General features: G+C 37.4%; 1 protein-coding gene across 2 annotated transcripts in view; it reads right to left on the bottom strand.

The window, feature by feature from the left end:
• FHIP1A (FHF complex subunit HOOK interacting protein 1A) overlaps positions 1–24475 on the bottom strand; it is a 91004-nt gene extending 66529 nt beyond the window's left edge. For both annotated transcript variants that reach the window (XM_063309993.1, XM_063309992.1), the window contains exon 1: positions 24259–24475. The gene's annotated coding sequence lies outside the window, so the exon portion shown is untranslated. The remainder of the gene's footprint in view (positions 1–24258) is intronic.
• Positions 24476–26117: the final 1642 nt, after the last annotated feature.

Here is a 26117-nt window from a genome sequence, read left to right on the forward strand (position 1 = left end):
TGTAAGCTGCCTGTAGTCACCACAAGTGAGTTGACTGGCCATATAACTGTCATTCCTTCCTTCCTTCCTTCCTTCCTTCCTAAATAAATAAATGTCAGCAGGTTCAGTTTGACTAGTAGCAGCCTATCTTAGGTATCCATTACTGCAGAGTCCTCAGAAGGCAGTTTGTAACAAAATCCCAATCCATTTCAGAGCCCATTAGTTAACAAGCCTGTTAATAGTGCCCTTTATAATAAAAAGAAAAATGATAGCTATAAAAATCTCCAACATTTTATGCTATCTCAAATGCCGTCAACTATCTAACAAAATACTTCAGAAAAAGGACTAATAGAAGCATCAAAAGGTTAGGGAAAATAAGCCACATACAGTCTAATTGTGTGCCTTGTGGGTATTAAACAAATTCAGCCCATAAGGATCAAACCAATCACTATACGGGCATGGAAAACTAACTGCTTCAGGCAGAATTCTGCATTCTTACTGATAAGTTTCCTGGGTCTAGAGATCCACATAGTCAGAATGACTTATATTTGCATTAAGCAAATAGATTGCCATAGTAACAAGGACACTACACAGCTATCTACCTGCCACAGTCTTCTAAATTATTCAACATGCCAATACTACAGTGACACTGTGTAAACGATCACATTCATTAATAGAACCTCTGCAATGAAAATGGTAAACATGTCATCTAGATTGACTGCTATTTATTAAAAAAAAAGAGTGGGGACCAAAGTTGCAATGATAATTCTAAGCAATATATATAGAGTTTGAATGGAAAAAACAGTAATATAAACTATGTTAAAATATTCAAAACTTGTAATCCCTTTTGCACTTACCCAATAGTTCTAAAAATTACCAAAGCCCCCCAGCATTTTTGCTAACACACATCAAAAGTAGAACAAGTCCTTTAAAAACCTATGATCATTCTTTTTAACAGCATATTCAGGGGAGAAATGTCATACAGAGCAATTCTGAAATTTAGCCTCAGGAAATCAAGTTATGCAGATACACATTGCAGTTAAGCTAAAAACATGCACTGAAAAAAAAGAAGTCCAGCGGGTATGGAAGTTGCAACATGACCTCCTAAATGTTGAATGTGAAAAGAAAAATGGGAAAGCAGAACTGGATACAGGGGTCAGTTAGTTGGCTGGCTGGACTCCTGAAATCAAAATTCCCATTAAGACATAAGGACATGCTTGCTTACTGGCACGTTACACATATTTCAAAGCAAACTATAACGTTGTGTAACCAGGCATTCTCCATTCCCGTTCTTATGCTAACCAGGAAAATTGGAATAAGAAATGGACTTGGAATACTTTCAATGCATTCCCTCCCCCCCTCAAAAAAAAGTAGTTTGAAGCCTAGGAAAATCAATTTTACCAGCATTAGTAGATCGTGGTTTTTTCCCCAAGCATGACTCTTAAATAATTTTCTTTAGCAAGATTTATTCAAATGAGAGTAAAAGTGATATAAGAATTCCAATAAATAAATCTTTTTCCATTTAGAGCTAACATCTATGCACACATTAGTTTGGGGACTTTCTGAGTCTATGCTGTGGGTTATTTATATAATGACTGCTTGAATTCTGAGGAACAACTCTTACACATATGCCTTATTCAGTGTTCGTTAAACAAGTTGCACAGCTGCTCTATAAGCAAACCACACCTATATTTTAACAATTCTCCAGTTATACCACCTACATTTGCAGCTCAGCCATTTTTTCAACATTGTCATAGTATATATTTCTTCCTTTTCATAATTTTTCTTAGGGTCCCTTATATTACTTGTAGCATCTGTTCCAACCCTACTCTAACATGTCCCAATACAAATGTCTAAGCTCTCTTCCAGCAAACACTCACTTTAGCTTATTCAAAATCATTTCACACATTTATCTTTAGTTTGCTAGATGTTTCTTCTTTACTTAACTTCCTCAATTTCCATAACATTTTTAAATTTTCATCAAAATTATGTTTTCCGCCTCTTTTAATTAACTATTCATTGCAATTTCTCCTTCATTTTTGCTATTACCTTTCTCTCCCTATACACTTTATACAACTTATCTCTCATCTTCTTTCTTTCAACAATAATTTTCTTATATGCATTTTCCCTTGTCCATAGCCTCTTTCTCATCGTTCTACCAAGCATCCATTTTTATAACTTAACAGTCTATGGCAGTCTATAATGTAATTGTTTTCATTTTGTGTCAAACAGCATACCCATTCTCTTTCATTACATTCACCTTCCATTAATTCTTTTGGGATATTAATTTATCTGCTAATACCTTTTCATACAACATTCATAGTTCGTTTTCCAGCCATCATTCTATATGCATTCCAAATAAGAGTAACTAAATACAAGTTTTTCACTTGAAGAAACCAAATCCCTTTCCCCAAATCTGCAAACCTTTCCTTACCCAGCTTCTCCCAGCTACTTTTCTTCTATCCTTAAGGAAGATCCCTAATTGTTATTCTAGAACATGCATTAGATCCTAATGTTTCAAGACCTTGCACCACCCATTAAAGGTTATATAAAACAAAGCTTGGGAAGTTTTTTACGACTTGGAAAATTGAAAATAACTTCCTACGTTCCTCCTATTTCTTTATTAATTCTTATGTTCTGTTTGTTTAGAGAGGTAGTGTCGTCTACTGGTTAACATGCTGGACTAGGAGCAAGGAGACTTGGATTCTAGTCCGTCCTTATGCATGGAAGCCAGCTGGGTAATTTGGGTCAGTCACTGTCTGTCAGCCCTAGACCCGGAAATAAAAAATAAAGGGGAAGTTGTTTCTGCAATGTTATCATGCAAACTGCATGGACGTGGACCTGCCCATGAAGTCAACAGGAATTTTGACTCAAAGGCATCAACCTTTGCCACAAAAGTTGTTAATCTTTGCTCAGCTGTTTATACTATCGCCATGCAAATTTAATATCAAAGTCCTCTAACAAAACAAAGATCATTTATATGCAGAGAAACGCAGAAAAAGAAAAGCCCTTATTTAATTAGCTATCTTGACTGCAAAGGCGATAACATATAACTTTTCTAGAATTAGTATCTGGACTGTTACTTTCCCAGAAATAATGTCTTTCATGTTCTTTACATTCTACCATTACAAACAGATGTTAAAGTGGTAGCAGAATCCAAATCAATTTGAATTAACAAAAGACAAGTGTTTCTCTAATCAAAATGAAATGTTATGCCTCAGCATGCTTTTGTACAAGATCTTGTGGACTGTGAAAGGTATTGTGTTGTAATTTTTTAATGGGTCACATAGTTTGCATTGTTTTCCACATAACTTAGAAAATACCTTATCTTTCCAGGAGTGAGATTCTATTACTGAAGGAAGTTTAGTATAGGTCATTGGAAAATAAGATTTTACATAATACTTTCCATCCAACTACATGTAAAACCAGCCAATTTGGCTACTATTAAGAATTTGTTTTTAATCCATACTTCGATTTGTAATGCAAAATAAATCTCAAGTTTTAAACACTGATAATTTTTGACTTTTTTTTCCTGTTGAGAAAGAACCTGTGTGCTTCAACAAAGAATTAACATGAATCATGAACAGCAACATAACCTAATTTCATGTTAATATACTGATTTCAATTCCACCATTTTTACCCTATTCACTTCCCTTTCTGTTAAATCTATTCTCATCAAGCTGCAGATCTCAAAAGGCTACCCATAATTTGGTGCCTATTGATCTATATACCAATATTGCTTGAACATGAATTTTCTTTAGGCATCACTCTAGTTCATTTCTTTACATTTAAAAGGACATTTTGTATAAACTATTTTACTTTTAACCAACAAGCAGAAAAAATATTTGTTTTTTTTAATACAAACAAATTCTATCCTAGCAAGTAATAACTTTCCTAAGAAGTTTCATCCCAATTTCTTTATCACTGACTGGAAAGTGATACAGGAGGAATCTGCTAATTTTAGTTAGTGAATCCAGTATGAGAAAAAACACTGGAATAGCTCAGCTTTTTGCAAGAGCTGTTCTTTTTTCCTTGTTTGAAAATGAACATCTGTATAATAAAATACTATATTCATCTGTATATCAGAGTTCATATACAGACTAAAGATACTTTTAGCTGCACACTAATCATAGTTGTCCCTGGAGGGCAAGAGGAATAAGTGACTAAATACACGTTGTGATAGAAGTCCCATCCACCTACATTTTTGTGTAATGATTTTTATTTTTATTGATTTGTTAAAGAAATATATATAGCCACCCTCTACCAGAGGGACTCTGAGCAGCAAACAAATATATAAAAAAATCCAAATGTACAAGCAATTAAGAGAAATTAGATCAAGACCCTAAATCTCCATGCTGATGTATCCAGGCACATCCACACCCACACTAGAGCTCCATTAACATCATGGCCCCAGGTCCTGGGGAAAAGCCAGGTCACGTCCTTCTAGAAGGCCAGCAGGATCAGGGATTCTTTATCTTGGGAAGAGGCTGTTCCACAAAACAGGCACCACAACAGAGAAGGTATGCTTCCCGTTACGATGCAATTATGAAAGGAAGGACATTAGTTCATGTCATAGCCATATATACTTCATTATTTTGGTGTTATTATGGTTAGGAAAGGACTGTTATGGTAAAGTTGTTTTGTGACCATTAAAAGGAGAACAAGAAAGATTTGCTGCATATTATTTGCCCATGGTAACCCGTAAGCACCAGTAATTATTGACCCAATTTTCAAGTCATAAATTATAAGTGCGGATCTCCTTCATGCTATATAAAGAAGAATATAATACAGATATCAAGCAAGAATTCTAGCTGAAGGATAAAATGGGAATTTATCACTCAAAAATTATCATATAAATACTTTACTGATACATTTCTTTATATAATAAAGATTAGTAAATCTGATCATTTTTCTCCTTCCTATGTACAGAATTATCCGTTCTGGTTTATAGTTTTTATAGCACATCTGCAAATATTCCCATAAGCCTTGGACAATTTAATCTAGTGTACAGATGGTTTAAATCTCATGAACTGCTTAGCTTTTGGAAAACAAAATATGCAACCCTGTGCCAGCAGGGTAAAGAAGCATATACCGAATCATCCTGTGTATAATTTTTTAACTATGAACCATGCCAATTTTTGATGTCATCTATATCATTTTATACAATCACTGAGATACTGCCTTAAAAATATAAACAGTAGCATCCAAATTGCAACAAATCTTTTTCATGGTTCAGGGAAAGCCTGAAAGAGCAATCCTAGAACAAAATAATGTTATCCTTAGAAATAAAATATAGGATTTATAGTTGTTAATTTTGTATAGCATCTATCAATAAACATTTCCATAGCAGTCATATCTCTTAAATTATGCATGCATAATAAAAACAACCATAAAAGGTCAGAATAAGATGACTATCTTAAAACTTAAAGCCAGGAAGGAAAGGGAGAAGGCAAGTTTCCCCAAAAAGATATCATAAGAAAAGCCAGAATGTAGTATTTTAAGCTAATCCTCAGGGTCATTGCAAAACTTCTATCTGCTCCCGTAGTCATATGACAATTTTTCTAAACTGCTCCTGTATTTATCAGTACTGCACTTCTGCACATACAGCTGATGAAACTTTAAAATGATTTATGGACTTTTAGTGTATCATTCTTTACCACAATTGGGAACTATTAACCAAATGCCCCCATGTGACAGCATATCAATTTGCAGTGATTTCTGCTTTTTGACATTTTCTACCCAATTAGAATGGCTCACTTAAAATACTGTTCACTTCTCTTTGGAAGATTATAACAATGTTTTTCTTTCCTTTCTTATACATAATTGTAATCAAGTTCCCAAATTTCAATTTGGCTATACTCCCAAAACAGCAGCATTCATGCTGGATATGCTGTGAAATCAGAGTTTATCCTTCCCTTGAAATATCAATAAAACTGTATTTAGAACCTTTAATATAGGGTTTACACAAAACACTAAACAGTTAACATTTACTGATCATACTTAAGAGTGATGTGTGAACCAAACCAATTTTGGTTTGTCTACAAACCATAGTTAACACAAGGTATCAACCAGCAGATTACTAAAAATTAGTCAACACCACGAAATGCTCTTTGACTTATCTCAGTAAAGATTAGTAACTTATAGTGTTCTTAAGAGGAAATGCAAGAATAGCTAGGGTTGAATAATTAAATCTGAATCATACCATAAAATAAATACCACAACTCTGCTTAGAGAGTAGAACCTCAGACAAAAGTAGTTAAAAATACATGGTATACAACCCTGTCAGTGACTACAGAGGGAATAGGGAATAGCCTTGAAGGGCAGAAGGATGAGCCCCTACCAAGGCAATGGTCAGATAAGTCGGTCTCGAGCCCAGTGAAGATAGCTTGATAAAATAAAATGTTTCAGACAAGTCCCACCCTAGTTTACATGAAGATAAAATGAGGGAGGGAGAAGCACATTCAGACTTGCAAGATTCTGTTACTATAGCTCTTAAAATAAAAGTAGTCCCCACCTATTTGGTATTGTTTCTTAATCTGGTCTACTTTGTAGGGCTGACAGTGATTGCCTCACTTTTCCACTAGCCCTTTTATTTTATTTAGAAGCAAACTAATAAACCTATTTTTTTTCCATATGCTGGTATACAATTTAGGGTCAGGACTTTTGAGTTATAAATCCAGTTTAGTAAGCTTTGCAACTTTCACCCATAATATCAATTCCCACAGAAAAGAGAATACAAATTTACAAATTGCAGGTTTTTTAAAAAAAATATTTAACAAATATTTTCTGGTTATTTTAATAGGGCAAAACATATCACAAACAAACCTCAAATTCAACCTTGATGGGCAGGGAGGAACTGAACACCACTTGTTTAATTAATTAACAACCATAGTCAAAAGCAACAACAACAAAAGAAGTGAAATTATACTGTAATTAAAGAAAAAAAGTACAAGTGACAGTGTTTAGCGCATAGCAAAAGCCAACATGATATAGGTAAACTTGGCAGAGAATAAAGAACGTTAGAGAGGGTGTGAATATTCTATACATAGATCAGACAGCCAACAAATGGAAAAGTGAGTGGATGGAAAAGCAAAAACATGGTCTTTGCTGATTGTAGAGCAAACCTAGAGATATTTAATGTCCATAGTTACTGCTAAGAACTTTGCAATCTTCATAAATGTTTCATGACATTGATCTTGCAGCAGCAGATCCATAATCACCAACTATGATAGATGGGAAAAGGTGCTAGGTGATTCAGTGAGATCAAAGCTCCAGCTGTGATATAGGGAACAGTCTAATAATGCATGTGCTACAAATTCAACCTTGTCTGAGCACTTGCAAAGGCAGTCATGGTAAGGAATGTCACAAAAGCTACCTATAGTAACCACCGAAGGCAGAGCATAAAATTATGCCAATGTAAAAGTCCTTCTTTGTGGGGCATGAGGTATGAGGGAAAAAAGTACTCATGAGATCATGATAGCAAAGTTATATATTTTTTTTAATCTATCTTTTTTGGATGTCAAGATCCAAGACTTTCCACTTGAGCTCTGCCAAAGGTTTATCTGGATCCATACATCATACAGGTGGGGGAACAGTCCACAATAAGACAAAGACAAATCCAAGCATTTGGCATAACTATCCAAAATGTAAGATGGGCCAAGAATTCACTGAAGAATGTTTGCTTTAGTTAGAATTCAAGTTGGCAAAGTTTCAGGGAGTCCTCAAGAGAAATGCAGGTAAGTTCCAGCTGAAAGACTATGTTTACAGTTGATTGAGGGACATGCACAATGGCTTTAACAAGTTGAATTGAATTACTTCCAGGTAGAAGTACCCTTGTACATGCAGAGGTGCAAACCATATAGGCGCAAACTTAAGACTTTTGCTCTGAATATAGCAAATGTAGTTATTGCTTTTCTGGCTTGCAAATCTGATAATCTTGTTGTAGGCTTTTTGTGTCCTCATGAGAACCTGCTTATCTGATGACTCTAAGAGGTCAAATGAATACCTACATTTTTAAAGTCCTTGTCTTGCTTAACGGGTTTAGAATTGGTTTCCAAGCATAGGAAAGGTTAAAATGCATACTAGTGTAAACTAGGACTTTTGTTTTAAAATAATCAATTTCTAGGTTTTCCCTAAAACAAAAGGACTCTTCTTCCCTGGGCTTTTGCAAATTTGGAATATTGATAGAACAGCGGTATCATCTACATAAAGTAGAATAGATATGGACTGATGGGTAGGGGCTGGGGATGGGATTTAATGAGGACTAAAAATATCAATACAGAAGTTGAATAGTAGGAAAGCCAGAATGCAAGTCTGATTAACTCCTTTTGAGACGGAAGTGGGGGCAGATAATTTCCCTTTGTTTTTACATCTGATTTGCATAAAGGTACTCTCATGCAGCAGCATTATCAGCCTGAGAATCTTCCAATTGTCAATGGAAGAAGCAATTAACTTTCTCCACACTCTCTTCTGAGGAACTGAATTGAAAACTCCCCTCAAATTGAGAGCCTTTTGGGGAGCTTGAATATTTCTTTTTTTATTTTTTTCAGTAAGAATTTTATTAAGTTTCAAAGAAAGAAAAAAACTAAAAGAAAAACAAAAAGAAAAAACTAAAAAAAGAAAAAAACTTAAAAAATGCAAAACGCAAGAAAAAAGAGTTTTGGAGATCACATAAAGTGACTTCTGACTTTCAACCACAAGAATATACAGCAATTTCCATATTCAATCCCTTACGCTATATCAAACCAAAATCACATCATTTCTATAAATCCTTCCATTAGCACATATACAGATCACTAATACAATTGCTGTTTCCCCTTACAGAAAAAAAGAAATAATAAATCTCTACATCAACTTCCCTCCCCCTGAGAAACATTTATTTAATTATTTCCTTCCTACCAGTATTCTATATATTTGTCCACTATAATAAAAATCAAATTATAAAAACATATAAATTGTCTACTTTTATAACTAATAATACTACAACTTAGCCCTGTTAAACCTAAAAAACCCAATTATTATTATGCTTTATAAATACCTTATGAATCTTATAGATCAAACAAACCTTTAAAAAAATCCAGTCAAATCACTGAAGAAAAATGGAATCATATAAGCCTTAATAATCAAACCAAAAAACATATTTTTATCCCACATGAAAATATACCAGAACATTTGTCTCCATATTACACATAAGGCGTTTTTCATTTTAAAAAATCGAACAGCCCAACTGCCCCCCTTAATAAGTCAGACTTCTCAGCAGAAAGCCTCCACAGAACAGAGCCATTTCATTCCCAAAACAATCCCTATGGAAAAACAAGCCAGTCAGTATCTTGCAAGTCGAACTGTCTTAACCCATCACCAGGGTGCATTCATTGCCTGACATTTCTTCAAAGAGTCCAATCTCGCTGTTGGTAATGAACTCTTCTTCTTCCCCCAGAACATTCTCAGCCCACTGACAGATTTTAAAACTGATATTTTTTACAATATCACGAATATCTTGCAGAATAAGTTGAAGTGTGTCATGGAAAATCTGTTTAAAATCACAATGAAGCTCAGAACGAAGCTCTGAGAAAATCTCCTTGAACTCCTCCATTTTTCAGGCAGTAGATTTTAGCGCCCCCTGGATACTTAGCTAGGAGTATCCTAGGTAGGAGCTAATGGGTTAATGAAAGGCTTGGGAAAGTAATTGATGAAAAGGAAAGTATGTTATCCAGCAGCTAAGGCTCCCAAGGAAATTGAACAGAAAACTGAAGGCTCAAAATGGCACCTTCAACTTGCAGGAAAATGTTAAATCCTTCAAATTAGATAAAAAAAATAATAGTGGGGAGATGATTATTTATTCTCAGTCCTCCTTAATGTTTAAATGGGAAATAAGCCATAGTTTTAAAAATATTTTGAAATTAATCCAGAAATAATGATTAGCACGAAGAGATTTTGCTTCTTCTTGTAGAAAGCCTCTCTTAGGGTACATAAGCTTAATACAAATATAAATTGGGTGGTTTAGAAATGGGGGTGGCTCAACCTAGTGTCCCTTTAAGGCTGCAGCGGAGCTTGGAAATGATGTCCCCGCCTCTTACCGGATCGTCGTGAATGCTGTTTGCAATTCTCTGGCTACAAGACGGTGTCCTAGAGAACAAATGGGATGATTCCAGGCATTTTCTTTGTCATGAAACAGCTCTTGGGCTTCAGGAAGAACCTGCCTGTGCCCAAAAAGAAAAGCCTCTGCTGTCAGTTCTGTCAGCGGAGCTCGCAGACAGCTGTTCCGTCAGCCATATTCCCACCAGAAGCCGAGAACCTGAATATTTCTCAGCCAAATGGTGTAAGACAGGTACAGTGATCAACAGTCAAGACAACCTGCTTGTTCTGTGGCCATGATGTTCTCCTGGACCATTTGGTCATTGAGTTTACAACAAAGATGTTAGGTTGCTAATTATACATATCAGACTAACTGGGCAATAATTTACTAGTTACTTTTATCACCTTTCTTAAGCATGATGAAGCATGATAGAATATGATGGAATAGAGCATGATGGAATAGCTCTAATCTTTAGGTAGCAATAAGGAGTAGTTTATAGTTGTAAGTAGGGGAACTAGCCCAGAGGGCCACCAAATGGGATTTATTTTCAAGAATTCCAGGGGAGTCAAGTCCCCTCCTGCTGCTTTACCATATTTCAATTGGGAGATCAATTTAAGGATTTTGAATTTGAATCCAGAGGCAAGGGATCAGAAATTGAGAAACCTAAGTCTTCTCCACTGACTGATGTATGAAAAAAATCATGGTAGCAGAAGGCCCAGGTCTAACAGCAAGAATAGTTTCAGCCATGTTTCTTTTTCTTATCTCATACTCTTAATTTATTTGGCTTACTACTTCTTAGTCTTTTTCTGTACTATGTGTAGCATTCCTTGCCCCAAAAGGGAATAGTATAACAGGCATATAGTGTATGTAGTAACAGCAATATTGTATGCTCAGAATACATGCAATAATCTAGCTGAATCCACTTGCATATATCTTTTCTAAAGTTTACAACAGGCAGAAGTGAAGGCCACTTTTCTCACACCCACAAAATTTCTAACTGCTTGTCTCTGGCCTCTGCTAACAATTCTACCTTACTATGCACACTGAAATGTGCAAAAAGCTCTTTCTTATCAATTGTTTCAAGAAACTGCAGTCATCTTAGAATTCATTCTCTGCCACTCTTAATTATATCAATTCATGTTTCATATCTTAGAAATACATTTTCATATGCAACTCAATTTGTAAAAGAACTTGAATTAACAATCAGAGTGGAAAGAAAAGAATTTTCAGACAATATGATATCCTATCTGATCATGTGCAAAAACAGACTTGTTTTAAAAAAGGTCTAATTTTTAATCAAGTGCGTAATTCCAAATATGTAGATTTTCGTGGAAAAGCAAGGTAATAAGAATACAAAAATGCAAAAGGGTACTTTCAAACAAATTTGACATTAATGGATTTCAGGAGCCAGAACAACTTGAATTACTAGGGAAGATAATTGTTGCCATCTCATAGATATAAAAAGCAGGAGGGTATCTAGTTCATCTTCCCAGATGGCATACATTTTCTGCAAACAAACTGGCAGTAAGTATGAGAGAAGAGAATTATGCACAAATTCTCTACAAGGCAAATCGACCAATGTGCAGATAGGCCCTAACTAAGTTCTATTTTTCAGCCATAAATCATACACAATAAAAAACATATCTTAACACATGATTTTTTTTATTACCTGTGTATTTATAATAAAACTGAGAAACATAACCTTTTTGAGGACACTGTCTGTAAACCATTTACAATTACAAATCAGAGAACTATTTTGACAGTTTTACCACTGTGCATAACATTTCATCAATAAAATTTGCAACCAGTTATAAAAAGCAAATTAAGTGCCACAACAGAATATTAATTATGCTAGAAAACTATCCCAATGTTATATTTTCTTATGCAAGTATCTCTCTAAACTAACATCCAGCTAAATGAAAACACCAAAGTATCACACAGCTTCAAGAAAGAATGTCAAAAATCTGTTTCCCATTTGACTGTTTCAAGTACTTTTTTTTGATCCATGCTAACCCATATATCTAAATTAAAGTAGAAAAAGAGAAAATAAAAACTGTTAAATAACATTGCTTGTACTATTTTCTGCCTTATAACTGTAACATAATGCTATGTCACTATCTTAAGATCTTTCTTTCATTAAAAGCATCATATATGATATGAACTAGAATTTACAAAACATTTGAGACAAATGCTTCACAATGTGCTGGAACAAAAACAAAGGACTTCTTTTCAAGTTTGAAAGGCTGTACTGTTTATAAGACACACACATGTATCTGACAACAAATAGTTTTCACAGCAACCACAATATCCTTGCAGAAGTTATAGTGGTTGAATGGTTTGAAGAGAGGTGCACTGTAGTACTAGGAAGAACCTATACTGGGGTCAACTACACAGTCCCAATAAGCACCAGAGCATCAAAAACACCACCTTTGGTGCTTCCCAAGCTGTTCTAAAATTGAAGATTTTCTCTTTACAGGGTTTCAAAGTGAATTTTTAGCCTCAAATGGTCATCAGCTTCATCTTCTACAAATGCCTCATAACATTCCAAATGTGTTCAACAGCTCAAAAAGTGGACAATGTCTTGCGTATAAAGGAAGTTTGAAAGTTTCAATAAATAATATCTACATTTGCTGGCCAGGGTATGCATTATTGGGTTATATTTACACTGAAGGTCTTCACAAATTAGTATGGAGGAGTTCCAGAGAAAAAAAATGTAATTGAAGTTATTTCTAAAGATTTTTTAATTAAAAAATCTAATCATCTTTAGTTGTTTTAAGAAAATGACATATCAAGACTAATTCAGAAAAATATTCTAGATAAATAAAAGCAGAACTAAATGAGCTACACCCTACACTAAGTAAACTACATTGTGGTTTAATATGTTGCATGAACCCAAGCACAATGGCTTTCCAGGGTTTCAGGGGGAAAAAAACATAAATATCTATATGCAAAGCTTGTGCTTTACTGCTAAGCTACAGCCTCTTTCAGCATTATAGTTCTATCTGAAAATACTGTGATCCTTGAAAACTTAAAATGGAGCTAAAATATTTGCACTGTCAAATCTTGCAAGCTATTTCCAAACCTATATTTAACAAAACTAATGCCAACCTGAGTCTATTATACATTCCTGTCTGTCTGTCTGTCTGTCTGTCTATCTATCTATCGGAATTATACCCCAATGTAGTCACTTGACTCTCAGTAGCTTGCAATTACAACAAAATGATAATTTGAACTATGTAGAATACCAACATAAATGACAATAAAAAAGAGAGCAAAACAATGAAAGTAGTGCAAGAAATTAAGTTAGCAAAATTATGATAATTCTCTCCAGAATAATTCAGCTTTTAATAGCTTTCTAAAGGTTACTAAGGGAAATGTGAGTCTGATCTCCACTGAGAAGCCATTCCAAACCCACAACACTGCTATAGAGAACGAACACCATCAGCCTCGGCTCCCCTCACCACTTGGAAGTGTGGAATGACTAGTACTTATTCCTTACACTATCTGAGGAATCCAAGGCTGGTGTTAAAATCTCTGGAAGAAACATTAACAATCTCAGATATGCAGATGATACCACTTTGATGGCTGAAAGTGAAGAGGAACTGAGGAGCCTTATGATGAAGGTGAAAGAAGAAAGTGCAAAAGCTGGTTTGCAGCTAAACCTCAAAAAAACCAAGATTATGGCAACCAGCTTGATTGATAACTGGCAAATAGAGGGAGAAAATGTAGAAGCAGTGAAAGACTTTGTATTCCTAGGTGCAAAGATTACTGCAGATGCTGACTGCAGTCAGGAAATCAGAAGACGCTTAATCCTTGGGAGAAGAGCAATGACAAATCTCGATAAAATAGTTAAGAGCAGAGACATCACACTGACAACAAAGGCCCACATAGTTAAAGCAATGGTGTTCCCCGTAGTAACATATGGCTGCGAGAGCTGGACCATAAGGAAGGCTGAGAGAAGGAAGATCGATGCTTTTGAACTGTGGTGTTGGAGGAAAATTCTGAGAGTGCCTTGGACTGCAAGAAGATCCAACCAGTCCATCCTCCAGGAAATAAAGCCAGACTGCTCACTTGAGGGAATGGTATTTAAGGCAAAACTGAAATACTTTGGCCACATAATGAGAAGACAGGACACCCTGGAGAAGATGCTGATGCTAGGGAGAGTGGATGGCAAAAGGAAGAGGGGCCGACCAAGGGCAAGGTGGATGGATGATATTCTAGAGGTGACGGACTCATCCCTGGGGGAGCTGGGGGTGTTGACGACCGACAGGAAGCTCTGGCATGGGCTGGTCCATGAAGTCACGAAGAGTTGGAAGCGACTAAACGAATAAACAACAATCTGATAAATAGGGTTGATGTAGTTGAAAGAAGGCAGTCCTATAGATATCCAAGAGCCAAGCCATGAAGGGCTTTATAGATCAATACCAACACCTTGAATTGTACTAGGAATTTACTGGCAATCAATGCAGGGTCCACAGAATTGGTGTTATATGTTTCCAATGTCAGGAGATGGTAAGTAAGTGAGCCACATTCCGGATCAGTTGTAATTTCCAAATATTCTTCAAAGGAAAGTCATGTAAAGCAGGTTATGGTAATCTAATCATGTGATGCTGAGGGCATGAATCACTATAACTAGGCCTTCCCATACAAGGTGCACCAGATGAAACTAGGCAAAGGCCCCTCTGGCCTTGGCTTCCATCTGCTGTTTGAGGAGGAGCTGTGAGTTCAACAGGATGCCCCAGCAAGTCTGCTCTTTCAAGGGTAGTACCTGCCCATCCAGAGATGATATGAGGTTGACAGAGAACCCCAGCATATAAACAGTAACTCATCTTATTAGGGCTCAGATTTAATCTCTTATCTCTCAACCAGACCCTTACAGCCTTCAAGCCCTGGAACAGCTCACTGACAGCATCTCCCCTATACTGTAGTCTGAAGTGGTGATACAAAGTTGAGTGTCTTAAGTTTATTGATGATATTGCACCCTGGTATCATAAATGATTGTACATGTTATAATTAGCTTAATATAAGCCACTGTTCATTAGGAAATACAATACAATGCTTAATGCACTTTGAATTTCATGTAACTTTAATGAAAAACTGAGCTGTTGTCCTAACAACCAGGAAACACACTGAGACAATGAACTGGTCTCTAATATTTATTGCTAGTACTTAACAGGAATCCTAACAAACTGAAGAAGCGTGGGAAAAACCCAGACATATAACCCCCAAGGGTTAAGGCGGTCCCGATCTGTGTCTCTTTGAATGGCTGAACAATTCCTCAGTGCTACGCATGCGCTTGACAGTCTGGATGGGAGCCCCCTGCTCGCCATCCTTACTCATGACATCTGTCTTCTTTTTCGCAGTTATATTCACATCCTTAAATAATAAAAACTAATGAAAATAGCTAATTCTTTCCAGTGCAACCTACTAATCTGGTTATAGCATAAGACTTTAGGCAATTTCACACATTATAAAGTGTCCCCAAAGAACAAAAATTCTTTTTTTCTACAGATATGTAGAATAGACACAACGAACTATGATTATTACCATCTCTGATACTAATTCCAGAAATTTAGCACAGACCAACTTCATGTTTCCTTTAAATCTAAACCAGGGAGAGTCTTATAATTAAAAAAAACACACAAAAAACCCAATATCAGATGGTCATTTTAATTCAGAATGTTAGAAATCCAAGATTAATTTTTTAAATGGTCCACCATGACCCTTTTAATTTAAAGATTTCTGACTTTAAGCCAAATGAGTTAATAACAACAACTGCCTGAGGAAACAACACAAACACAGAGGTGAAAAAGTAGCAATCCAGCTGTGAAAGGTTAAGTAGCTTGAGGGCAAATGGCAGAGTAACACAGTCCAGATTCTGTAGCTATGTTTTATTATCTTCTGTGAAATAACATTTTTGCTGGTGATACTTTATTTTAGTATCACTGCAAATTATTAATTTAGCATCCGTATAAAAAGCAACTCAATTTCTATAATTAGTTCTATCACCAACATTTTCATCCAGAAAACCATGAATATTTGGTATCACAGCTTTTGGCGCAGTCATCAGAAATTATATACACTAGGTAGAGTAGCCTTTCCTATCCAGATGCTCTCCATATGTATTAATCAATAATTCCCATTACTCTCAAGGAGCACATCCAACTGACCGTGATGGAAGCTGTATCTCAGCTGGTTTCTTACTATTCTGCCTTCCCTACTAGTCATACCTCTGGACATATCTGCACTGCATCTTTAAGCTGCTCCTGTCTCATGCTGATGCTGGTTGGGTTTTAAGCAAGCTTAAGAAAACATCCAGATTGAGATGCTTCAGCAGTGACTTGCCCAGTATTTCGAAAACAATGCTGCTACAATGACCCTTCATTGTATATATGTATAAGCATATAAAAATATGAGCATACAAAAACATGTGTGTGAGAGAGAGAGAAAGAGCACGCATCAAACTGCACAAATATGCAGGAACAACAATCAGGTTTAAATAAAGTTATCTACTTATATTTTCTCAGATTTGGCTCAACAATCTCAGTTGCAGATATCATAGGACTCTCTCAAGAGTATGGTGGTTATAAAATTTGCCTAGAGTGCAGAGTTCAAAGCCTGGCAGAAAACTGTTAGTATTGTTATTTATTTATTTATTTCTATGAACTATCAATTTTTAACAAGTTTGCTAGTGTGAATATTTTTATTATGGTCACTGACCAGAATTGCAAACAAAACACATTAAAAATAAAAATACAAAAAAAAACCAAGATAAAATATTACAATTGGTGGTGGGTTTGTCAGTGGATAATCAAAGTCTGCCTAATTTTACAGGCAGTTTAACAAAATTTAGTTATGTTCAAGGAGACTGAATCATACTGATCTGATAACTAGAGCTGTACATAAAAAAGATTAGAATTTCCAAAGTGTTTTACCAGGTAAGGAGTTATAAGGTGAGTCCTTATGGAGGGTACAGAATAGCATGACATGACCTGTAGTTTCAACGGCCCCTTGTCCACAGAGGCACAATCTCAGCTTATAGGGGACTTTTTTGTATTGGCCCTCCAAAACTGCTGGGGAGAGTTTTGAAGCATGCTAGCGCTCTTCAGAATTTGGAAAGTTATATGGTGTAAGTATCTTCCCAGGTTGTAAAAAGGGGCCTGACTTCTCAGAAAAACGTTCTTAGGTAGAGCAGATCGGTCCTGTTGGGCTTCCAGGTCTTTGATACATTACTTAAATGCGCTGAGTGCATGCTCATAACCCATCATCAGGAACACCTCCCTGGAGAAGGTGAGATGTTGAATTTTTTGTGCGATTGTCCTGAACCACAGTGATTTGTAGTTGTCCTCAATAAGGAAATAACTTAAACCCTCCGCAACCCACACAGCAACTCTCATGCAGTCCCAACCCACATGGTGCGTCTTGCATACCCTCTTACACCCTCGTGCACTCTCCCTGTGCCATGCTGCACCTCTCGTGCATCCTCCCTGACCTTCCCCCAACACACTCTCTTGCACCCTCCCCCACCCGGCAACAGCCACTTACCTGCCTGCAGGCCTGGGACTTGCAACTTCTTGCTGGCTTCCCACTGACTTTGGTTGTAGCAAGCCAGCAAGAAGTTGCCTCGCCTAATGACCATGGGATTCAGTTGACAATGTAAATTCCGGTCCCAATTGCAGTAGTAAGTCAAGGACTACCTGTATTCATAAGCTTAGTCCACAGCCTTGCTCTGGGAACTAGATCAAATGTGGACCTAAAATCAATAAATGTAGGATATAATATTGAACCTGTTTTAGATATGTATTTTTCAGCCATGTGTTGAAGTGTAAGGGCATGTCCATAGATAAAATGTCTGATCCTGAAGCCCGCTTGTTTGCCAATATATGCTCTGGGTCAATCCAGTCAACTACTTTGTTGTATAAGTGTGAACTAATTTAAAAAAAAAAAGCCCAGTGGAAAAATGGATAGCTCAAGAAAGAAAAATAGTAATCAAAGAACCCTGTTTCTGTCATGTTTTAAAGCAGTAACTCTCTGGGTAACAGGTAAATGTTCTAAGTAGTACACCACTGAGAGATTAGTGAGCCAAACTGGAAAGACACAGTAGATTTTTTTCAATGGCTCTTCAGGGCAGCAACTATTGACCAAGGTGAGAGGATATTCCTGCCACTGGGCAGAGTAGCCAATCAAAAAGCAGCAGGCAAATCAGGCATCAATTGCCCAAAGTCCAAAAACATTGTATTAAACACAGAGCAGGAAACCTCAGAGTTGCACCTGTGGTGGGCTGGGGATGAGTAGAGGACAATGACATCTATTCCTGCCTTTCAGAAACTGTTGTGATGACAGGTAAACTTTGCAGCTTGGGTACATCCTGGAACGCTATTGAATAATGCAACCATCTCCAACTAACTTAAACCTGCTACTTTCCACAGGACTGGGGGTTTTGTTTATTTTGTTTTGCAATGCAATCTATATGAAGGGCTATATGTCCAATGAAGTTTACTTGGGTAAAATATACTTGGTATAAAATGACTTATACATTTGACAGATACTTGCCTCTTAAATCTCTTTTGGATTTTCAAGTTTTTTAGTGTAACATTTCATTTATTTGGAATATTAGAGTGTTACCCTAATTCCCTGCATGGCTCTCAGCAGCTTACAAAAGTACAATAAAATCATTAATAAAATAGCATTAAAATAAGAACTGTAAATACTAAAACTTAACAATGCAATAGTAAAATATTAGAAGCCCTAAGTGAGTAAGTATGTTGTTAGCTCCTTCCTAAACTATAATAAGGAGATGGATGGATTGCTTCAACTTCAGCATCATTTGTTCTGTATCATGGACCCCGCCATAAAAACACACACACACACACACACACAGAATTTGTTATTGATGTTAAGTGCATCCTTAATGGGATCTGCAAAAGCATGTCCCACTGATGACTTGAAGTGGGGAGTGCATAATATAGAGGTAGGTGGTCCTGTAAATAACTTGGGCCTAAGCCATCTACCATTGTGAACATCTTGAATTCAATTTGGAAGGCAAATGGCAATCAGTAAAGTGGTCTCAAAACAGGTTCCTTGCAGCATCCATGCTGCTGCTACAACAATTTGAGAAACACTGGTCTAGAAGCTTGGAGACATCCAAATCTCAAACTCATAGAAAAGGAAAAATACAGCTAAGTATTATCAGCTTATTGATAACAACTGTCTCTAAACATATGAATGATCCTTTCCAACAGCTTCATATAGATATTAAAAAAAAAAACACTAGACAAAACATAGAACAGGACCCTGCAAAATAATTCCCAAAAGATCCAAGTTCCAGAAAGCACTCAAACAAGATACTGTTAACAAGAGTATCAAAGGGCACTGTGATAACTAGAAATATCATCAAGATTTTACTTCCTTCTCTCTTTCATGTTATAAATTATCAGTGATAATCAGAGCAATCTTAGCTATGAAGAACCACCCAAACAGTTCACGGCAGAACTCAGATTGAAACCAGATCTAAGCCATGAATTCAGTTTAGGGAACATTTTTATTATGTCTTACCACAATTTATGCGATATTAAAAAATAATAGTTGAACTGAATGACCCTTAATATGGCTAACTAGAAACTGTGGAGATCTCCTTATTGTAGAGGGAAGAGGAATGGTCTTGAAGGACGGGAGGAAGAGCTGCTACCAAAGCAACAATCGTACAAAAGGGGCCTGAGCCCAACCAAGTAACTTGAGTAATCTTCTCAGACAAATTAGTTCACACAAAGAAAAAGGGAAGGAGAGGAAAAGCACATTCAGACTTGCAAGATTCTATTACTATAGTTTTACACTATAAGTAGTACTGACCTAGTCTGGTCTACCTTCAAGGACTGACATCTGTTTGAAAAGAGAATTAGCAGTCGTCCAGCTGTCTCCTGTCTGCTAGATACCAATGGCTATTAAAACACATGTATCTAGGAATCCAACTGTAGCACTGACACATAAGACAACTATCAAATCTCTTGACATTCCTACTTACCAACCAGCATAGGTGACTTTTGTGGGGGGGTTGTCTTCGCAAACTTCTCCATGTTTATATACCTGTCAAGAGGGTGTGAAACAATATATACTGCTAATAGTAGCTAGGTTTCCAATAAGACAGCTATGGTTTGTTGAAGTCATCAGTTTCATACACATTGTGTTGTGCTAAAATCAAACCACATTATGGCCTAGGATCATATATCAGACCAAACTATAGAATTAATGATGCCTAAGGTTACCTTTATGTTCCATGGCGGACAGAACCATGCATATACATCTCAGGAGTTAAACCTCATGTACATAGAGGAAACCCCATTAGTTTTATTTTGTTATAAAAATAACTTTAAAAACTCTCCAGTGTTATATCAGAAATCCTTTAAGAACTAAACCACAATTAAGTTTGCTAGCAATGAAGTATCTTAAATGCTTCGTAGCTACGGATAATAAAATGCTGTTGTTTAGGCCCAGTAAGTACATGAAGTAATATTCCCATTAGGTCTGACCTAATTATAAGAAATTTAAGTAGAACAGATGTTGAACAGTCTTAACTCCACATTTATGCTTCATATCAAGACAAGAAGCAGACTGTACCTGTGCTTGATTTATCCTGGAGTTTTAAGTAACTTCTATCTAGCACTTATATATTCTGAAAATTTATATAGCTGACCATCTTAATCAAGTAACTCTGGGAAGCTAACAAGGCATAAAACCAAATACATACATATAAAGCAGTAAAAAGAACAATAAAAGACACCATGTAGTAATCAACTCCTCAACCAAAGCTCCATTAACCTCCTACCTTTAAAGCCTATGGAAAGAGTCAGGTTTTTAAGGCTTTCCAACAGGGCCAGGGCCATTGAAACTTCAGGGGTGGAGGCTGTCCCACAGGGCAAGCAACATAGCAGAGTAGGCACTTAACGCAAACATTAAATGTAAGAGGTTTAGGATAAAGGAAGTATGCTAAATATATTAGTTAATATACCTAACAATCTAACTTTTAAATGTATTCATCTTAAATCTTTTCTGTATTCAAGTATCAACCTTTGTGTTCAATTTCAATAGATAACAGTGAAATTCTACCCTTTAATAATAGCTGCTTGACAGAAGACAGCACTGCAATAAATCATTTATATTGTTGCTGTTCCAAGTTGCAATAGTACAATGCCAAAGTCGTCATGAGTAAGGATAGCGAGCAGGGGGCTCCCATCCAGACTGTTAAGCGCATGCGTAGCACTGAGGAATTAGGTAGCCATTCAAAGAGACACAGATCGGGACCGCCTTAACCTTTGGGGTTTATATAGCTGGGTTTTTCCCACGCTTCTTCAGTTTGTTAGGATTCCTGTTATGTACAAGCAATAAAACATTAGAGACCAGTTCCTTGTCTCAGCGTGCTTCCTGGCAGTTAGGACAGTCGTGGCATCATAATAATATTACACAGTGTGGTATATCATAAGGCATTGTTCACTTGCTCTGTGCCTTCCAGAAGTCTTGGTCTACAGGCATAGAGTGATAAGTTTTGAGCAAGCCCATCTAGTGAGCACCATATTGAATAAGGTTATTGTAGTATGACAGATAAAAGAAGCTGGACAAGAACTGGAATACAAGGGAAGAAGGGTGTGCTTCATTCATGTGCTCCTCCAACAAGACTTGGCAGTACTTACCTACCACAAAACTAAGCTAGCATAAATAGATGATGCAAGACAATACATGCCCAGAGGAGTAAACAGGAAGCCTAAAAACTGCTTCACCCACCCACTGTTACCCCAGCCACAAGAGAGATTAATTTAAAATACAAAGCATGAATGTTCACTCAAGCGTCCTGCCAATTTCAGTGTGACTAACTGCTGTGTAAGAGATTTCAGCTTGGGTTACAAGACAGTACAAAATGCTAAATCATATGGCAGTGTATTATACATCCATTTTTTTCAGCAAGGAACTTGCTAAACGTTGATGCTACCAACAAGTGGAAGGGAACAACACTTATTCTCTCAGAATCCACAGGACACAGATACTTCCTATCCAGAACTTCACTACTACAAAGTAGGCTGAAGGGTAGGCAGCAAAGCATGACGAAGCAGCTTGCTAGAATAGTGACAACCACAAATCTTATAATCCCTTTCCTATTTCCTCCAAGATCCCCAACAGACAGGCATAATACTTTTATATTCTTTAATTACACTTGATCTTAGCCAAAAGAACAAGAAGCCTTTTGTTTTAACATTATAGTACTGTGTTGGTGTGCTAGCTTTCAGGTATTTTATATCTCACAGATTTCACCATTATTACTGAAATGGTTGTAATTCTTAAGGACATTATTTTATACTGGCCTACGACCAAAATGAAAGATATGCATTTATACTCTTTAACTGCATTTAGAAAAAAACGTAACAATGCTATCTAATAAGCACCATGTCAGAGGAAACAGGAGTAAATGTGCGGTTTGCAAAGACTTTTTTCCTTACAAAATAAAAAGAAAAATTCAAGTAACAAAAGCCTACATCAAAAAGCTCCAAAGCAGGTAAAAGTAACTGAAAACGTAATTAAAAGTATCTTAAAAATTATAAAATCAGATGGAGAAGATGCAAACTGTGCCCATCTCAGGAGCCCAATATTACGTATTTCAGGACCAACTTTCCCACTATTTGTACTCTTATTATCTACCAAAAGATAGTATTTCTGTAATTGAAGAAAATTCATGTCTTTGCATGTATTTTACCCAACAAAATGTGAGGTGGCTGTTACATAATTTTTTTCCAGAATCAGAGATAATTATCCTTTTCATTCATTTTAAATAAGTATTATGAATTTAGAAAAAAATGCATCAGATATTGAATATGTGCATACAACACATTCACACAAAATTGTTTTATATATTTTGCTTAATCTTCCAGGCCTGCACAACATGCCACAAGCTAGCTGTATGGGCTAGATTTGCACAACTGCTATATTAAAATAGCTTTGGCTAGTTCATAGTTTAATATATCATGCTTCAAGAATGTGAAGTCTACCAATACGTATTTTTGAATGATACACAGATTAAAAAAAAATTAAGTGTCATTCCAAATATAGTCTTGATAAGAAAAAGGCAGGCACCAGTATAAGAGGAAATTCTTTTCTCTCTTTAGTTAAAAAGATAAACAACCTGACATTAGAATTATTAGCTGGTGACCTAAATAATGGTATGAATCGAGCAGTTACGGGTGTATGCCACTGAGCTTCCTATGGATGGAACGGCAATAGCTCAGCCCATCCTAATGCTTTTCAAGAGCAATGGGAAGTCAATCCTAATATATTTGAAAGTAATTACAGTACATTAATTATTAGTAGCAACTTGTATAAACCAGGCTAGCTTTAACATGTTGCTGTCTCCATAACTAAGGAGGAGCTAATTTCCGCGTTCGCCTCTTTTCCAGCAAGACAACGCCATCCGTCTCCAACTGAGCGCGGATTAAGCTTATTGTTTTCCGGACTTGTTTCGGGAGAATGAGGCGCACGCTGAGAGGAAGGAAAGGAAAGCAGCGCAGACTTCGCTTTGAATCAGCTGTCGCCGATGCTGTCCCAAACGCAGGCAAGGGGCAACACCCAACCCAATTGTAACGCGTTGCGTTCACGCCTCTGCTCCCCAAGTATGCCGACAATTAACAAAGGGGGGGCGGGGGGCAGTACTTCTGGTTAAGCAACAAGTCTCAGAAATACTTTATGGCACTTGGGTAGAGGGAGAGGACGCTCGGACCACGGAAGGCCCAGACAAAGCTCACAAATATTTTAAATCCAGCGCGTCAAAGCTTTCCCTTCTTATATATCTGACCTATTTCGAAAGCTTTTCAACTGCCACGCCCTTCACTTCTGAATAAACACTGAATACTCCAGCTGGTTCATCACCTTTCGGATGAAAGAAAAAGGCGAAAGAAAGTCCGGCTCTTTCTAGGCCCAGCCCGCTGAGTCGGGTCAGAGAACTGTCGCCCGGTTGGGACACAGCCGTCTTTGTAGCGTGACGAGCCCTCCTCCATCGGACGGTTGCCACGCTCCTTTCTCCCCTCCCCTCCATATACCTGACAGCCCCTTACAGAGCATGCACTTCTCGCCTAAGAGGGAATCTTCCCTCAGGAACCACGTGGTCGTGCAGAGCGACGAGTGCGCTCGCTCCCACCCATTAGCCCTGGACAGATCAAAGGGGATACCTGACGGTTTAAAGCAACGCTGCTCTTCCGCGGAGACTTCCTTCCGTGGTGTCGCCGCCACCAGACCCCACCCTCGATGGAGATCGCAGCTGGCGTGATAATGCCCTCGTGTTTGGAGAGCTGAAAGTTTTCCTTTCGAGAGGAAAAAGCAGCCCGCTCGATTGGGTCGCTTACGTGGATTCCACGACGCGCAATTCTGAGCGGCCTTTGGGGAAACAGAGAGGAGGCAGGCGGGAGAAGCGTTGCTCTCAGCAGCAGCAGGTAAGTCCCTCCCTGTGCCTGCTGGAGCGTCAGCAGTCCGCTTTGAGCCATAATCCTCCAGGCGCTGAAAGGAAGGGCGGGGAGCCGGAGCGGTTCTTGGGTTCTCGGCTCCTGGATTCTCCAGGAGGAGTTAAGGCAACCACGTGGTGGACTTACTCGTGCCGTACTATACCGGGGAGGAAGGGAAGCAGCGCTCTGTAGCAGCCGGGATTTGGGAAGGAGGAAGAGCTGGAGTCTGCCGTTTGTGTGGTATCTTGACGCCGCAGTTCACCCTGTGCTCTTGCCGGGACAAAAATCCATTTCGACTTTATGGGGCTATTGAATAAACAACGTTCGACCTGTCAATTTTTCGCCATTAAATATGGACGCCTCCTTTGCTCGCTGGAGTTCCACCTTCCTGGCTTCTTGCTGTAGAAAGCAGCTTAATTGTCCGAGATTCCGTGCAAACCTTTCCTCGGGTGCCAGGCAACTAGAGGCGCTTCTAATACCCATAACTACACTTGCCCCATTTAGTTTTTGTTGGTTTTGTTCACCAAATCTCAAAGATGCGCTGCTTCAAGAGAGGAAGATTTTTTTTTAATGAGTAGTCCTGCCTTGCTTGTGCCTAGAATGTTCGTAACAATTCATGTACAATCACAGTAACTCTTAAAATCTTCAGTATTTTTGCTTTACTTCAACAGGTGGTAGCCGTTGCTTGGGTCGGGGAGCTAAGGAAAGTCAGGCTACTCCGGAGCTTAAGGCCATGGAGATGGCCCTTTGTCCTCCAGTTTTAGCAGAGCAACAACCTTGTGAGATAGGTTGGGTGGAAGAGTGACTGGTCTAAAATCACTCACTGAACTTCCATGGCTGAGGGTGTACTTCAATCTGAGTCTCCCTGGTTCTACTACAACACCTTAACCCCTGCCACACTGGCTTCCGGGTGTGTGCGTAATACAAACACATACCTCCTAATTTCTGTAAATCAGGCTTCTGTACCCTGAAAGTCCTACAGAAAGCCTGATTGTATTTTTTTTCTGCTTAGAAAGTAAGTCTGTTTTTGAGAAAGCTGAATACCATTCACCTAATCTTTATGAAATGCAATTTTTAAAAATGCAAGATTCAAGGATACATGCTGGCATGTAATTCTTCCCACATGGGAAGAATTTTTTTTTTTTTTGACAAAAGCACCACATTTATTCAATGTACTGTGATGCTACTGTACATTTTTCATACTACTTTGAGAATGCTTTAATGCTCAAGTTTCTCGCTGTTAGCAACAACCATACAGTTCCTGAGCCTTTCCCACTTGATAGAGAAAACAGGCTGGAAGAAATGATTTTGGTGGTTAGAAACAGGATTAAACACCAGAAATAAAAACTTTTTATAAATTTAAAAAAACACTCCAGTTCTATTTCTATTAAATATGTTGTTAGAAATTATGCAAGTGGGTCAACTAGTTTATAATTATTTCAGAGGAGTATCATTTTTCCAAATTTGACTCATCTGTCATCAAGCAGAAATAATAATTATTCAATTTATTGGAGATAAATATAGTATATGTCTTTTCAACTCTTATCTGAATAGTTACCATCTTAAAATGGCATGGAATAAAGTGTACA

The sequence above is a fragment of the Candoia aspera genome, chromosome 8 (assembly GCF_035149785.1).
Source record: "Candoia aspera isolate rCanAsp1 chromosome 8, rCanAsp1.hap2, whole genome shotgun sequence".
Taxonomy (NCBI): Eukaryota; Metazoa; Chordata; class Lepidosauria; order Squamata; family Boidae; genus Candoia; species Candoia aspera.